Genomic DNA, 10,291 nt, shown 5'->3' with positions numbered 1-10,291 from the left:
TCTTAATAATTAGCAGAAATTTATTTTGGTAAATTATTATTAATAATAAATAATTTAAAAGATAATTTAACATAATTATTATTAAATATAATTTAATAAAAATACATAATTTAATAAAATTCTTAATATTAAATATTCTTATATGAATTTAATAAAATTATAATATATAATACTATAAAATATAATTTAAAATAATTATTATTAAATATAATTTAATAGAAATATATAATTTAATAAAATTCTTAATATTTAAATATTCTTAAATGAATTTACTAAAATCATAATATATAATACTATAAAATATAATTTAAAATAATTATTATTAAATATAATTTAACAAAAATATATAATTTAATAAAATTCTTAATATTAAATATTCTTAAATGAATTTACTAAAATCATAATATATAATACTATAAAATATAATTTAAAATAATTATTATTAAAAATATAATTTAGTAAAAATATATAATTTAATCAAATCATTATATTCCAATATAAATATCTTAGTCAAAATATGACTAATTTTCCGAAGCATGGGAAGAGGATTTATCTAGTAATTTTAAAATTTATCTCAAAAATGCTTAAATTAATAAATTGCAAAAAGAAATTACTGTAAGTTAGAGCATATGAAATTACTTTTTGAAGCATATGAAATTACTGTAAGTTAGAGCATATGAAATTAAGCAAAGATCCATTAAAATATGTTTTGAAGTTTGATACAATAGAGAAGGCAAACAAAATAACCCATTTTTATTAGCTGACCAATAAGTCCATTGGCAGATTTTACTCTATATTCTAGCCTAGTACTCATCCCCTTCATCTTCATCTCCTTCACCAGATTCCAAGCCCACTTCTTCATAATCTTTCTCAAGAGCAGCCAAGTCTTCTCTAGCTTCAGAAAACTCACCTTCCTCCATACCTTTACCGACATACCAATGCACAAATGTACGCTTTGCATACATCAGATCAAACTTATGATCAATCCTTGAGAACACTTTAGCAACACTAGTAGAATTTGAAATCATGCAAACTGCCCTTTGAACCTTGGCCAAATCCCCACCAGGTACCACAGTTGGAGGCTGGTAGTTGATGCCACACTTGAACCCTGTGGGACACCAATTAACAAACTGGATATTCATTTTGGTCTTGATTGTTGCCAGTGCAGCATTCACATCTTTAGGCACCACATCTCCTCTGTACATCAAGCAACAAGCCATGTATTTCCCATGGCGTGGATCACATTTGGCCATCATTGAAGCTGGTTCAAATGCACTGCTTGTGATTTCTGCTACTGATAGTTGCTCATGGTAAGCCTTTTCCGCGGAAATCACTGGTGCATATGAAGACAGCATGAAATGGATTCTAGGGTATGGGACTAAATTGGTCTGAAACTCATTCACATCCACATTCAAAGCACTATCAAATCTCAAAGATGCAGTCAAGGAAGAAATAACCTGTAAACGATCCAAACATCATAAGTATACACATACAATGCAAACAATCAAATTAAAGCTATCATTTATTGTACCTGAGAGACCAGCCTATTGAGATTAGTGTAATTTCATCTGAAGTTAATTTCATCTGATGCCCTGGAGTTAATTTCATCTGAAGACCACAAGAAGCAAGTAAGAAAACGAAATTCTAAATTCCACAAAAGAAACCAACTACTGCAAAACTTGAGAGCATCAGGAATAACCATTCTCTTGTCTTGTCATATGGTGCAAGAATCCCCTCATAAGCCTTCAATTCACACCAGCGAAAGCTGCCACCCCATGCTTAGTCTTTGCAAGGAATCATCCTGCAATCAAAGAAAATATCAATTACCATAAGGACAGTCAAAATGAAGCCCAGTTATATACTCCATATATGCTGAAGCCAAACACATTGCCTTTGCACCATAAGATTCATAGACTTTGTCAGCTATTAGTTTTCTCTCAATCCAACAATAATAACCTGAAGTACACTCATTCTACTCTCTTTCAATTCGTCCCTACATTTTACCTATAACCAACTATAACAAACACACAGATCTCTAACAAGAAAAACCAATAGCAAACTCTCATTATTAAACATAAAGCCAAATTGATTAGGAAACTACTTTGGAGGAAGATTGGCAGTAAGTTGCTCAAGTCAAGACTGGGAAACAGATCTCTAGATTCAATTTTGTAACACATGCAAGTTTACCAAGTCTACCACTCATTTCACTACACAAAGACACCCTGAAAATATTGCATTCGATCATTTCACAAGAAAATAGATTGATAATCTATAAATCTATCGACAAATATAACACTATACTGTTGACTTCCCAGCCTTAAAGATTCTTGAGATAGAAAACAGTCCAGACTTGAAGGCATTCATCCATAAATCTATCGACAAATATAACCCTACTGGTGGAGTTTTGTTCAACGAAAAGGTACTGCTTTTAACGCAGTGAATTGTACCTTATTTCCATTTCTCTTGTTATAATTAACTCTTCTAATCATTTCTTCCACAGACATGAATACTGACATCAACTATATTACTTCTGTTAAATTCACCATCTCTAAACAACATAAATTCAAGGATTAACTAAACATAACAATAAAAAGAATTCAAAACCCCAAAAAGAACAAATCTTGCAGAGACCCAAAATTAAAAAAAAATGAAACATGATTACATATGGCTTGTAAATTGAAGGTTTAGTTAACCTGTAATGAATATGGATTTCCTTTGAAATAGATTGAAGCCTTGAGTGGAGCCTGGAAAGAAGCAGAAATGGCGATAACTAGGCGCAGGCAAGGCAACCAAGAAGAGGAATAAATTAGGAGGAATGGAAAGCTTAAAAACCCAAAACACTAACCTGTAAATGACCAAATCCGGGCACAGTGCGATGAAGAAGAAGCTGTAATCAGAAAAGGGGAAATCGATTACATGCAGAATCAGCAGAGTGAAACAAATCTGGAGGGGATTAACTTGCCAACAACGAATTCGGCAGAGGCTAGAAGGAACAGAAGAGAAACGGGGAAGCAGATGGGAGGGTATAACAGGGATGGTAAACCTATGCGGAGCCTAATCTGAGCAAATGGGGTGTATTAGAAATCGGTGGATTTCACCGATTAAGTTAGTCGCGTATTACAGCCGTAATAGAAAAACCACGAACCAAACAATGGCATAGAAGCGTCTTAAGTAGGCCCCACCGATTAGGGGTGTATTGGCATAGCCAATACACCCAACCAAACATGCCGTTAGGTGTTTTGAGGGTACCAATTTTAGGGGGGAAAGTTTAGGGGTTCAGGGGGAAATTTTGGAATAAAACTCGCCATTTTTAAAAGTAAAATTATTTTTTTTTGCAAAAATGCCGCTATTGCTTATTTTTGGCGGCGTTTTTATAAAAACGTCGCAAAAAAATATTTTATTTTGAATAAAATGACGTTGTTTGTTATGCTAAATTTTTTTTATTTTTTATAAATTAATTTTTTATAAAATAAAAAAACCAAGTATTCACAAAATAAATACTATATATTTTAATAATAAAACAAATGATAAAATGGTTGTATTTAATTATTAAGTTAGAATTATCTAAATTAAATAATTACCTATATATCCATATCATTTTTATCTCATTTTTATTTTTGTATTTTTTTACTTATAATTTGGTCCTATCCAAATTAAATAATTACGTATATATCCATATCAAATATATCAAATGGTTTAGATTAAATATTTTTAAATATAAAAGCATTAATTAATTGTATAAAATTGTATCATTTAACAAATTTGAAATAAACCTTAAACCCTAAATTAGCCATTCAATATACATAAAGTCTATCCATTATATATCTCTTAAATAATATAAACTATACTCATAATTTTAATATATTAAATTTATTATTTTCTCTTTTACAAATATATAAGAACATATTTAATATATAAATTAAAAAAACTAATTAATCTAAACCTTAAACCCTAACCCGACCCTTGAATCCCTAAATCTTAAATCTCTAACTCTTAACCCTTAACCCTTAACTCCTAACCCTTAAACATTAAATCCCAACCCTTAAACCATAATCCCTAATCCCTAAATCCATATATAATTACTTGATCATGGCGGGGGTAAGGCAAAACACGCAAAAAATTAAACTGGATAAAAAAACTGAACCGAGCACTAAAAATACTGAACCAAGATGGGATAATATGGGGATATCCTTGGATATAGCTTATATCGATTTTGAAGAACCAAATCTTCACATGATTTTGAAGAACCAAATTAATATTATCTCTTTTACAATTATATAAGAAATTAATTAATATATAAATTAGAAAACACTAGTTAATCTAAACCCTAAACCATAAACTTAAACCCTAAAACCATAAAACCATAAACTCTTAACACATAACCTCTAAACCTTAAGCCTTTAAATCATAAACCATAAACCATAACTCCTAAACCCATAATCTATAAACCTTAAAATGGTAACACCTAAACCTTAAACTCTAAATCATATACCCTACACCAAAAACCCTATACTCTAACGATATACTCTAACGATTATAAAAGAAATTATTTAATATATAAATTTAAAAAATCAGTATTGTATCCAAAAAACTTTAAATTTATTTTAAATAATAGTATTTTAATTTTTCCATTTTTAACAAATATTTTAAATTATTTTAAATCCCTGAGCATTAGCGGTGCTTCTTAGAAAATGCCGCAAAAGCCCTGAGCATTCGCGGCGCTTTAACCAAAACGCCGCTAAAGCCCTAAGCATTAGCGGCGCTTTCCCAAAAACGCCGCTAAAGCCTTGAGCATTAGCGGCGCTTTCCCAAAAACGCCGCTAAAGCCCTGAGCATTAGCGGCGCTTTTACAAAAACGCCGCTAAAGCCTTGAGAATTAGCGGCTCTTTCCCAAAAACGCTGCTAAAGCCCCCAAAGCTCAGAAAACGGCGTCGTTGGGCTTAGGTTTTTTGCGGCGCTTTTTCAGAAAACGCCGCTAATGCTTGTTTTTAGCGGCGTTTTTCAAAAAGCGCCGCTAATACTCGATCTTTAGCGGCTTTTTCCAAAAAGCGCCGCTAATGCTCGATCTTTAGTGGCGTTTTTTATCCAAACGCCGCTTAAAACGCCGATAAAAGCCTGTTTTGGTGTAGTGAGAGCAGCAGCCAATAAGTAGAAACTCATGGTGGTTGCATGATTCGAAGGTCCGATGCTGCTGAATCTATGGTTCTTGTAGAAGCCCAAATTTGCTGGCCTAGTAAAAATAATAACCCAATCACAAATGGGCCCAAAAATTAAAAACCTAGCCCAAACAACATTAGCATTTTCAGCAGAAATGAGTAAAAGAAACCCTAGGAGCCGCATGCCTCGGTTGGCCTCCTCGTCTGCCACCCCCAGCCACCAGGCACCTTCAGCGCACGCCTCTGACACTGCTGCCGTTGGCCCTCCATGCGTGTCAAACCACCTGCAGAGAGAAATGAAGGCAAAGAAATAAAGAGCAATCAATAACAATAAAAAAAACAGTTTGTAATGGCCTATAAAAAACAACAAGAGCCATTTTTAGTTCTTCTTCGATTTTCTTTGTAAAAAAAACGCCTAACAGAGATTAGAAATAAAAAAGAAAAAAGGTTGTTGTTTTCTCCTTTTTTGTTTCTTCGATTCATTCAATTATTTTATTACATTTTTTTCTTTTTTACAAATCTGTTCTAAAAAAACTTTTAGTAAAAGAAAATAAAAAAAAAGGGAAGAGGGGACTTATCGGGGAAGCGCCGCAATCGTGCCCGCGAAGGGTTCTCCCTCGTCGCGGCCGCCAGATCCAAAGGGCGCCGAGGTTATTCTCTCTTTTTTCTTTTTCGAGATTGAGGGCTTAGCCTTCGGGGGTGTTCCAAAGTCGAGGTTAGAGGTCTCTTCTCCATCGCCGGCCATCGGTCTTTGTGGCCGCGATGGTGGCACGCCGGAGGCCACTGAACCCAAGGGTGGGACGTTTGGAAGAAGAGGGGAAAGGTTTTGAAACTAAAAAAGAAAAAAGAAACAGAGGCTAGAATGAAAACTCTGCTCAAATGCAACAAGTAAAACGGCGTCGTTTGAAGGAGAGTGACCAGCGCATTCTTGCCCTAATGGGTAATTTGCGTCTTTGGTCCCTCCGATTTTGCAGCGCCATTTAATGCAGCCTTTTCTTTCTTTTAATTTCGACCATAGAATTTCGCCCCTTTTCCAATTCGGTCCCGCGCAAAGCAATGTGTATATGGGACGGGGAGTATTGCACAATCGGTCCCCCATGTCCTCAGCGTATTTTATTTCAGCCCCCTAGTCACCTGTTTTATTTATTTACAGTTTGGCCCTCGGATTTTGGTTTGATTTTAATTTCATCCTTTAGTTCATTTAATTAATTTTTTTTAAAAGAAAAGGGGAATTCCTCTATTATTTATTTTAAGTTATATATATGTATATATATATATATGTATATATATTATTTACCTAATATCTTTCTTATTATTTGTATTATTTGATTTAAGTCATTATATATGCACATACATATTCTTTTATAATTTATATACACGTACGTAGTTATGCATATTTCTTATTATATCATATAATTTATATGCATGTACATATTCTTTATTTATTTTGAATACACATTTTTTATATTCCATATTTTCTACATGCATATATATACTTATATATTTACATATTTTAATTCATATACCTATACATGTATATACATACTTACATATATTTTTATATTTAACAATCTCACAATATGTATACGTACGTAGATTTTTCATATTTTCATAATTTTGTGTACATTCATGTATATACGTTTTACATCTATTCGTTATTTACTTATTTATTTATTTACACTTTCATTATTATTTAGAAAGAAGGATTCGATTTTATTTGCCTATGTATTTGTCATTTTGTATGTTATTGATTGGTCCCTTTTATTATCTTATTTTCGTTGCTATTACTCGTGTTGCTTTTATGCCACCGTATTCATTATTGTTTTGCTATGCATATTAACACCGTACATCAAAAAGAAATTTTTTCTAATAAGGCAATATTTTGCATTTTGGAAATTTGAGAAATTGTACCCTAACTTACTGGGTCTCGATTTTCTCATTAAACCCAAATAACAAAATATCCTTTTAAATCTCAAACATATAAAATTTCGAAAATAAAGACGATATTCCGTATTTAGAAAATTCGAGAAATTGTGCCCTAACTTACTGGGCTTCGATTTTTCTCGTGATTCTAAATAACCGAATATCCTTTTAAAATTCAAATAAATGAGGTTTAAACAAAAAAATATATGCAAGCTTACTCTCGAAAATACGAGGTGCCGTGTCCTAACTTACTGAATGTGACATCTTGTTACTTCGAGATAAGAAGGCATTTTTCCATTTTGATTTATCTAAGTAATTTTTTTTTAAATAATGCAATATAAAGAAGGATCGTATTTTTAAATTCTTTTCGAGTTTTTAATTTTCGACACCAAGACATTAAGTAATCAACTAGGTACCAATTTTGGGCGTATCGAGGGTGTTAACCCTTCCTCGTGCGTAACCGACTCCCGAACCCGTTTTTCTGAATTTCGCAGACCAAAATCGTTGTTTTAATAAAAATTAAATCGTTTATTAAAAACAACCACTTTTCGAGGTGACCCGATCACACCTCATAAAAAAAGGATTGGTGGCGACTCCTGTTTTCATTCGTTTTCAAAATCCAAGTCGACACCGTTTTATCCAAAAATGGTGTCAACAGCTTGGCGACTCCACTGGGGACAATAAGAGAGTCAAGCCACGTGTTGATTATTTCTTGTCTTTTTGTTGAAAGTGGAAAATTCGATTTAAATTTACGATCCTCTCATTGCATCTCTTTTGTTTTGAGTTATATATTTTTTATCGTGTTCTGTATTTTATTTTATACCTCTGCACATTGCATTGCATGACCGCTGGTCATACCCTTTTAAGTGGGAGTGAGAAACTACGCCTTCGTGAGGTTTTCACCTCCGCATGGGATAGTGAATCGCTTCCGGGATACATCCGTACCTATGTCTTCGTGAGATTTTCATCTCCGCATGGCCATAAGGAAATGTATTCCCCTGAACTGAACTCGGTCCATATGAGCCTATAATGGGTGAGGATCGAGGAATCTGCTGGTTCAGGTACCCTTACTTTAGAACCAAACCCCATGTAGTGAACCTTAGGAGCCCACCCTAGGTAGAACCACTTCGAACCCCTAGTATTCACCCAAATAGGTGTTCTATTTATTCTTGCTTGCTTTTGCTTTGTACTAACATGTTTTCTTTTTGTTATGATTGCATTTTCATCATAAAAAGAGGTGTTGATTCACGTTCAATTGCTAAATAGAGAGATCGTCATAAGAAAATGGGTTTCTTGATAAAGTGGATGACGATACGGTTGTCCTAATACGGTCCGAGAAGATATAACCAAAGAAGGATGATAGTTCAGTAGAGGACTATACAACTTTGCCTCGTTGCCTGAAGACTCAAGATGACAAAGATTATTCGAGAACCGCTAAACTTTTTAAAGAGAAGCCAACGAGCATCACAAGGATGAGTGAGTAACGAGTCGCGGCCCAGATGAAGAAAAAAAGAGATAGAAGGGATGTCCCTTTTGAAGAGTTCGGGAGATTTATCTTAACGCTCGAATGAAGAAGAGGATCGAATGTCCCCGCCTATGACGGCAAAGCCGTATATATATCTGCTTTATGTAAATAGATTTGTTTTCTATTCCAGTTGTTCTAATAGAATTGAACCAAGAATCAACGTCTCTTTTGGCATTCATTTCATGCATTTGCATTACATTGCATCATATGCATTAGACTTTCACGAAGTGACCCTAACTAGGTAAAATTATTTCAGTTACCCTGGAAACCACCAAAAATCTAGTCAAATATCACTACGGTACTCGTCGCCAAACGAAAGCAATGGATCAAAGGTTGGAAAGATTGGAACAGTTGCAACGAGAGATGCAAGATCAGATGCACGAACGACTGGAAAAAATCCAGCAAGACATGTTAGAATCCCAGAACACTGTGATGAATCAATTAAAGCAGTTATTGACTGGAAGGAATGACAAAGGAAAAGGCCCTTTAGTTGATGCTGGGGATGATCACGATGACCCTGCCTATCCTCCAGGTTTCACCCCAACTAACATTCAAGCGCAACCAGAGGTGTACCCGCAGAGGGCACCTGTTACCATTAGATCCCAATACCAGGTCGGTGCCCCGGCATCGATGAACTTTCCAATAGGCTCGAGTTCTAATCCCGGTGATAATCCTACCAACCCCGTGTTTCTTGATCTCGATAACATGGCAGAGATGGAGAAGGCGAAAACGGACTTGTCAAAAAAACTTGAGGACCGATGTAGATGGCTAGAGGAGAAATTTAGAGCCATGGAGAACACCGACTACCATTGTGGAGTCGACGCCAAGGACTTGAGTTTGGTACCTGATCTCGTACTCCCTCCCAAATTCAAAATGCCGGAGTTTGAAAAGTACAACGGGACTAGTTGTCCTGAAGCTCATATAACTATGTTCTGTCGAAGAATGACGGGATACATCAATAATGATCAACTGTTGATCCACTGCTTCCAGGACAGTCTGATCGGGTCTGCAGCTAAGTGGTACAACCAGTTAAGCCGCGTCAACATCCATTCATGGAAGGACTTAGCACAGGCTTTCATAAAGCAGTACAACCATGTGACAGATATGACACCCGATAGAATCACATTGCAGAACATGGAAAAGAAGCATAGCGAGAGCTTTAGGCAATATGCCTAAAGATGGAGAGAGGTCGCGACACAGGTCCAGCCACCTCTTTTAGAGAAAGAAACCACGATGCTTTTCATCAACACTCTGAAAGCACCGTTCATTAACCACATGTTAGGAAGTGCTACCATGAGCTTCTCAGATGTAGTGATGTCTGGTGAAATGATTGAAAATGCAATAAGAAGTGGGAAGATAGATGCGGAAGAAGGCATCAAGAGATCAACCCCAAAGCACAAAGACAATGAGGTGAACAACACGAGTACATATAGCAAGGGTTATTCAAAACCAATTACGGTGAATCAGCTAAGAAAAATGGTCGCTAACCAACAAGGCTCATTGAGACAAGAACCTGGAGTGAAACCAGGTACTGAGAACCTCCAGTTCACAACAATTCCAATGTCATATGAAGAGTTGTATCAAAATTTATTCGATGCGCATGTTGTTTCCCCTTCCTACTCAAAACCCCCACAACCTCCATATCCAAAGTGGTATAATGCGAACACACAATGTGACTACCACGTAG

General features: G+C 35.0%; 1 pseudogene; it reads right to left on the bottom strand.

The window, feature by feature from the left end:
• Positions 1-677: 677 nt before the first annotated feature.
• LOC121216131 (tubulin alpha chain-like) lies at positions 678-1,702 on the bottom strand (annotated as a pseudogene).
• Between the last annotated feature and the right edge of the window lie 8,589 nt (positions 1,703-10,291).

Source organism: Gossypium hirsutum, chromosome D04 (assembly GCF_007990345.1).
Source record: "Gossypium hirsutum isolate 1008001.06 chromosome D04, Gossypium_hirsutum_v2.1, whole genome shotgun sequence".
Lineage (NCBI taxonomy): Eukaryota > Viridiplantae > Streptophyta > Magnoliopsida > Malvales > Malvaceae > Gossypium > Gossypium hirsutum.
Note: the sequence above shows the minus strand (reverse complement) of the source record. Positions and strands in the feature narration are given on the sequence as shown.